General features: G+C 33.3%; 1 pseudogene; it reads right to left on the minus strand.

Annotated features, from left to right (window-relative positions):
- Positions 1-5,409: 5,409 nt before the first annotated feature.
- Positions 5,410-6,158, minus strand: LOC116133361 (annotated as a pseudogene).
- Positions 6,159-6,520: the final 362 nt, after the last annotated feature.

Genomic DNA, 6,520 nt, shown 5'->3' on the forward strand with positions numbered 1-6,520 from the left:
CCAATTAGAGTTTGATTACCAATCTCTAGAATACTTTGGAGTTTTGAGAAAGTACGTTTTCTTTTTGCCCTTTATTCCAAGAAGCTTTTTTTTTTTTTTTTTTTAATTCCTGGATTTTATTTTGTTTATTTTATTTTAAGAAGAGCCTAATAACACCCATATAAAAGCTAGACTGAAAAGACTGAAAAGATTCAACGCACAAGTCTATTTTAATATTTTTCCACAATATCATATGATAAATGCATTAATGAAACAAGTTGAAAACTACATATAAAAAACCAAAACTTGTGACCCATTTTGATCACTACATGATAGCATTGTCTTTAAATATTTTTAAAAATAATAAAAAAAATCCTAAAATTTTCAAAAAAAATTCCTAAAAATACTAAACAATCTTAAAATTCAATGAAATTCTTTAAAGAAGTAAAAATCATAAAAAATATTGAAAAAAAGAAAAACTACTAAGTTTAAAGAATTTCTTAAATTTATTTTTTGTTTTCTTAATTGTTTTAAAATTTTCTTGTTTTTTAGGCAAAGTTATTGAATATTTTATGTTCAATTATTTTTTTTGGAAAATTTAGATATTTTTCTTAATTTCATAGTAAGTTGTTTTTAGGGGTAATTTGATCATTTCATAAGTCAAAACAGGTCAAAAGTTTAGTTTCTAGAGAGATAGTTAGAAGATTCGGATAACACAGGGACTAGCTGCAAATTTCAAAACTACAGGGGTACTGGATTGTGTAAGCCCAATTTAATAGGTAATTATATTTAAATCCTAAGGTTTGGGCCAAACTTAGGGCCCATAGGTTCCGCTGGCATTAGCTTTTACAATTGGAACTAACTTTTGATCTATTTTGAATCTTGATTATTAAAAAACAATATTATCATTATAATTGAAATTTTAAAAATTCAAAAGAAAAACCTGAAATTTCAAAAAAAAAAAAAAATTTAAAATACCAACAAAATAAAATCATAAAACTATATTAAATTCATAATAAAAATAAAGAAGCAAAATTCATATAATTAAAAGCCAACCAAGTTCAAAAAGTTTCTTAATTTTTTAATTTTTTTGGTGATTTTTAGTTGCTTTAAAATTTCTTATGTTTTTGGTAATTTTTTTGGTGAATTTTTTATGTTAATCATAAAACATTTGAAATCTTTAGAGAAAAAAGGTGAACATCTACTGGGTATAGAGAAAAAATAATAAAGAAAGTTGAAAACTTGAAGAGAAAGAAAAAAGAGAAGGTTTTTAGAAGAGGTGATCCGTTGTGGACATTAAAACTTCTCTAGTGATTCTGCTTCCTCTATTTCAGGTTAAGGGAGAAAGAGAGAGAGGGAAGAAAGAAGGTAAATAGAGAAAAGACAGAGAGAAGAAGCGTAGGGGTAGAGTGTAGGGTGTTTGCAAACATGTTACTAAATATGTTCATGTTAAAATTTATAATTAATGTCAAAAATAAGAAAATTAAATTAAATTAGATTTACTAGGGTTGGGTGAAGTTGAAGTCTTGAAGATAAAGTTATTGAGTGTGGGTGGGTGTTGGGTAAGGGTGAATTTAATTTACATCTTTACCGTGGAAAGAGAGTGATGGGGGATAATAAATTAATGATGCGCTATCACCGGTACGACCAGCCAGTTGGATTAGTTGGACCACTCGACCCAAGACCCGACTCCTTGACCTGGTCATTATCCGAATCGGTTTTAAAAACATTGAAATAAACCCCTTCTAAAACATTAATAAATTGAACAACAAACACATGTTGTACGTTCGCATGCATGTTGCCTCAATGTCTCAGGTAATCTTCAAAGCCAACAACATCAAATTTGCATCGTTTCAATTAGTTTTTTGGAATAATTGTTGGAAAATAACTCCATAAATAATTACTGTTTTTGTAAGGATAACATTTTTTTTATTTTTTTTTTTTTGCCTAAAATGCTTCTTTAGCTGGAATTGTCAAATCTCCATCACTTGCATTACCATCTACAAACCTTTCATGGGATTTGAGGCTCTACATTTCATAAACTTCATCCTCAAAGCCTGTCTCCACTCCGACGAGCTTATTGATCTTACTTGTGTGTCGTTGAAATAAAAGCACAATCTTACAAGGAAAAACATGATTCCTTTGATCTATATATTGAAGAGTCAACCACATAAATTACCATAAAAGATATCATTGGCGGATCCAGAAATTTTTATTAGAGTAAATCAAAATAAAAACTAATTGCATATAACATTCATATTCTATCTATTTTTCTAGTTGAAATTGTCAAATTTTTTTTGAAAAAATTTGAGAGGGCCTCAACTTACTCTACATCCACTCCTGCAAGGCATGTACAGTCAAGAAATAGAAAAGAGATAGTTGATAAATAAAGTACGCATATTTTGTTCCCATGATTCTGATCTAGCTAACTACATCTGTCGTTTCATTGCTCGGAAACAAAAAGTGCTTCTATAGCATTATCTCAATCTTAACAAGATTCGTTTACTGAATAAACTAATTGCATAGCCATATAATAAAACAATAAAAAACGTGGAAAAGCCAACAGTGTTGAACAAACTGTTGTAGCATTAGCATAGTGTAATAATGAATTCAACAGGCTCGAAGAAATGAACAAGCCCTCAATTCTACTGTTGTCACTTGTCAGGGATCATTTTCCCGAAAACAAAAGACAGTTTTGAGTTGTTTGATATTTTTATTAGTTTATTGTAAATGATTTTAATGTGAGCTTAAAATACATAAAAAAATATTTTAATTTGCTGGATTCATTCTCTAAAAAACAAATACAAGAAATGATATGGAACAAGCACTTACAAAAACCATAGCAAGTCAAAGGGCCAGCAGGATGGAGTGAAGAGTTTAATTCCAAGAGTTATTTGTTCATAAGGTTTAAGCACTCAAACAGTATCACTTCAATCTTTTTGGATACGGCTGCTGATCAGGGCTGTAATCAGGGCTTCGCTTGATGACAGTACTTGTTACTGCTAATCAATCAGGAGCCAAAACCTCAGGACTAGTATTGCTACTAAGACTATTGGATGCTTTGATGAATTTTTCAATGTCAGAATCATATACTGGATGGAGCCCACACGTTTTTACCTTCGTAGTAATGCCTTTATTGGTTTTATCTCCAAAAGAAACTTGTAGTAAATCGTTGTCTGTGAGACAACTTCTAGAAATGTAGAACAACCAGAGGTGATCTTTCCCAGCCAAGGAATTTAGAAGGAATGTCATGGAGAGAATACGATGTCCCTGTTTTGTGTCCAGGTGGTTTGGAAACAGCATGTGCAGGATTGATAGTCACTGTGCGTCACAATCAAGTTTCATCCATAGTCCTTTAGATCATGCACCCGAAAAGACAGCACAAAATGCCAGTCCCTACACGTTAGCAATGGCTGAGAATTTATTGATGATCCTTCACTCCGATAATGAACCAGTCTGGAACTTCAGATCCAGGAACAACAATTTCGAATTCAGGACGTGGTAACTAGTCCCTGTGAATAAAGAAGAGGCATTATCAGAAGCTATATGAGAGTGACGAGAGAGCCAGAGATATTTTCCGAGGCACAGTTACATTTTATAATAATAATTACATGAAAACTGTTCCATCAAATCGTCCTACTCATGGTTAATGTCATCATGCATAGGCAATAAGCTACCATTTACTAATTTATTCTTCATATGATTTTACAATTAATTAAAATAATGGTTATAATTAAAGATATCAAAACTAAAACTGAAGTCACAAATAAATAAATTAATATTTATTAGCCATACCTGAACTCACTTTTTACAGCGAAAGAAGCATATTTTTAAAAAGGTGACTGTCACACCATTGTTCTTCTTACTCCAGCCAGTTTGAAGCAATTTTTTAAATAAAACTTTCGTGATCTTGGTTGAATATAGTGATGGACTTGATGATATTATTTCAAGGATGTGCAACTCTGAGCATATAATCTACCTGTACTTGCTGGAAGCTCTGGCAAGGCTTGAAGTCGACGGCAATAATTATAGAAAGAGTTTTAAGCTTAGGGAGTTGACTGATGCTTGGAGTAACAAACAAAATTGTTTCGGCAGATTTAATTCTTATAATGGGTAAGAAGCCATATCAGAGGGAATTGCACCTTCCTGGAGATTGCAATTACCTGATCCAAGTGTCTTAAAGAGCATAAACCTGATAAAGAAGGTAACCTCAAGCCATGACTCTGGATTTGCTCTAGAGAATAATCGGAACAAGTGGAAAGAGAACTCCAGAACTTTCGAGGTTCTCCTTTGCATCCATGAAAAGATAACTGCTCGAGGTTTTTCAATAGCACAATAGAAAATGGTGGTTGGCTTATAGCAGTTCCACCTAAATCAAGTTTTCAAACTTACCGCACGCCCCAAGTCCTCTGGCAGTTTGCCTAGTTTTGAGCAGCCAGAAAGGATAAGAACTTCAAGAGATTCCCATTCAATTTTAGCTCTGAGACTCCTAAGCTGTTTGCAGTCTTTAGTTCAGTATATAAGCTTTTTGAGGAGTCCAATGGATGGGTGAACAAAAGATAAACTTGTACAACCATCAAAATCAGTCTCTTAAGATTTGAGGCCCAGTGAAGTCTGGGGTCTCAGTTAAGTATGTGATGTGACTGAGGTTAATAATAGTCAATTGGTTCAAATGTGATAGAAGGAAAATAAAAACTAAATTAGAAAAGATCAGTTTCAACAAACAAGAAAAGTTGAGTTACATATTAGACAAAGAAACAGAGATGCAATTGAGAATGTTACCTCTACTCCTTTCCAAAGTTGTTTAATGTGGCTGTAACACATGTTAAGTTCGAAAAGTTTGTGTGTGTTGAAAATTGGATGGCAAAGATCTTAAGGGGTAGCCATGCCAATTCAGAAGACGTAGCTCATCTGAAAGATATTGAAGGCTTTGGCAAAGGCTTGCATCTTTGATTTCAGCATCTTAGACTGTTCATCCTTGAAAAGGATTTAGCATTCAATTTTAACTTTTGTATGCGGGAAAATCAAGGATTATGCCTTAACAGCCTCTGTGCCCTGATGGAAAAAGAGCAATCGTTAAGTGATCGGGTGAAAAAAAATAAAACTTCAATCCTATCTATATGAATGTATCTATATATTGCACAGTATATGACATAATGATGTTTCAAGTTTGCAATCTCTCAGAACTGCATACCTCATTTTTTGTCAATAAACGTGAATATCATCAGAAAGCCACAACCTACGCTGCCCAGGTTTTCTGGGCACTCTTGGCGAACAATTTCCCTACCCATATACTGTATCAAATCATGCATACACAATGAGTTGTTTGAAAGAGTTATAATACATTTATCAATCAAAACGCTAATTCCAATATCTGGGTGAAAATCACAACTGTCTAGTATTTCTCTTATTTCATCTTTGTCCCTCCCTTTAAAGAAACAAGCAACATCCAGAAATATTTTCTTCTCTAGTTCCTGCAGCCCATCGTAACTTACTCTCAGTTATCAAAAATTGTTCTGTCAGGAACTTTTTCAATCTATCCAATGCGTCTTTCCACTCAGCTTTGCTTCTGCCAAACAAAAATGATCCCAAAACTTCAAGAGCTAATGGAAGGCCAGCATTATAACTGACCATTTGCAATGAGAGCTCTAAATAACCATCGGTAGGATGACCTTTTCTAAAGGCTTTCCAGCAAAAGAGCTGAAGGGCTTCCTCATGACTTAATTCATCAACCATATGCACATTATCCACGCCATGGCTAACTAGCAAATGTTTATCTCTAGTTGTAATGATGACTCTACTTCCCAAACCAAACCAATCATGCATTCAGCTAATGCTTGTAATTGTTCTAATTGATCTACATCATCAAGAATAACAAAACCCTTTTATGCCGTAACCTTCTCCTTATCTCAATACTTCCTCCGTAAACATCCCATATGTTTTATGTTTTCTATCAAGATTTGTGAAATAGTTGTTGCTGTAGGGCGACCAGATCTTGTGTCATGGAAACTTCTCTCACCTTGGCAGAAAGCTACTACCATCAAATTGATAAGAGATCTTGTCAAAAACAGATCTTGCAAGAGTGTCTTACCTATCCCCCATTCCGCAAATCCCTAACATGCGAACATCATTCAAACCATACCGAGTAATGGATCCATTTGCTTCATTCGTGACTCCATTCCGACCAGATTGCCATTTGTATTTAAAAATGTAGGACCCAATTTACATGATATTCGTCAACAATGCCCTTAATAATTTTTGATTCTTCCCTGCAAATGAAGGAAGAAAAAAATCAAATACATGGAAAGTTAGCATGAGCTACAAATAGGTAAAGAAATCTTAAGCCAATATATAATTTTCTTTACTTGGAATTGAATATCAATTCAATAGCTGTCATAATATTGAATCAAAATAAGTTGAAATGAACTACTAACAATCCAAGTAACGAATTTTGTTAGTTTGAGAAGCTTCCTTCGAGCCATCAGAACAGTGATAAAAGATCTCTGCACTGGCTATTTATTTTGAAACGAATTTTCAAGTT

The sequence above is a fragment of the Pistacia vera genome, unplaced genomic scaffold (genome assembly GCF_008641045.1).
Source record: "Pistacia vera cultivar Batoury unplaced genomic scaffold, PisVer_v2 Contig269, whole genome shotgun sequence".
Lineage (NCBI taxonomy): Eukaryota > Viridiplantae > Streptophyta > Magnoliopsida > Sapindales > Anacardiaceae > Pistacia > Pistacia vera.